The sequence below is a fragment of the Fukomys damarensis genome, unplaced genomic scaffold (assembly GCF_012274545.1).
Source record: "Fukomys damarensis isolate Sample0158 unplaced genomic scaffold, DMR_v1.0_HiC HiC_scaffold_27, whole genome shotgun sequence".
Classification (NCBI taxonomy): Eukaryota; Metazoa; Chordata; class Mammalia; order Rodentia; family Bathyergidae; genus Fukomys; species Fukomys damarensis.
The window spans coordinates 13,595,056-13,595,722 of NW_022900939.1; positions in this window are offsets into that span (position 1 = coordinate 13,595,056).

Below are 667 nucleotides of genomic sequence, written 5' to 3' on the forward strand. Positions count from 1 at the left end.
TTTTATTCAAGTGGGCCATCAGTTTGATAAGAAAACTGTCCTTAGTGCATCTTTAAAACTGTAAACCTACTCTGGTGAGTTCACCAAACACCACTGAAGCAGAATCTCATGAATTAAATCTGCCTCTATGAAAATGGACTGATGCTTAGATTAGAAAAGTAAGTAGATATTTCAAAACTTTTGGGCAAATATACTGTTCTTTCTATTTTCGTCTTAGAAACACCGACATGGTTAAAGACATTCCCAAATCTTCCTTTAATGAAAGATAATAGCAATCATGACACATGTGATTTTAGTAGATTTTTATTTGAAATAAGTCTATGTTGATCTCATTTTTGTTTCACGTAACCTAAAGACAGGGCAGGTATTATTAGCACCATGTTTCTGACATGGAAACTGAGAGCCACCCTGATAAAGAGATGTGTCTGTGATCACTTTCAGTTACACTGGGAAGTAGGCAAGAGTCCAGTTACACTGGGAAGTAGGCAAGAGTCCAGTTACACTGGGAAGTAGGCAAGAGGAGTCCAGTTACACTGGGAAGTAGGCAAGAGTCCAGTTACACTGGGAAGTAGGCAAGAGGAGTCCAGTTACACTGGGAAGTAGGCAAGAGTCCAGTTACACTGAGAAGTAGGCAAGAGTCCAGTTACACTGGGAAGTAGGCAAGAGT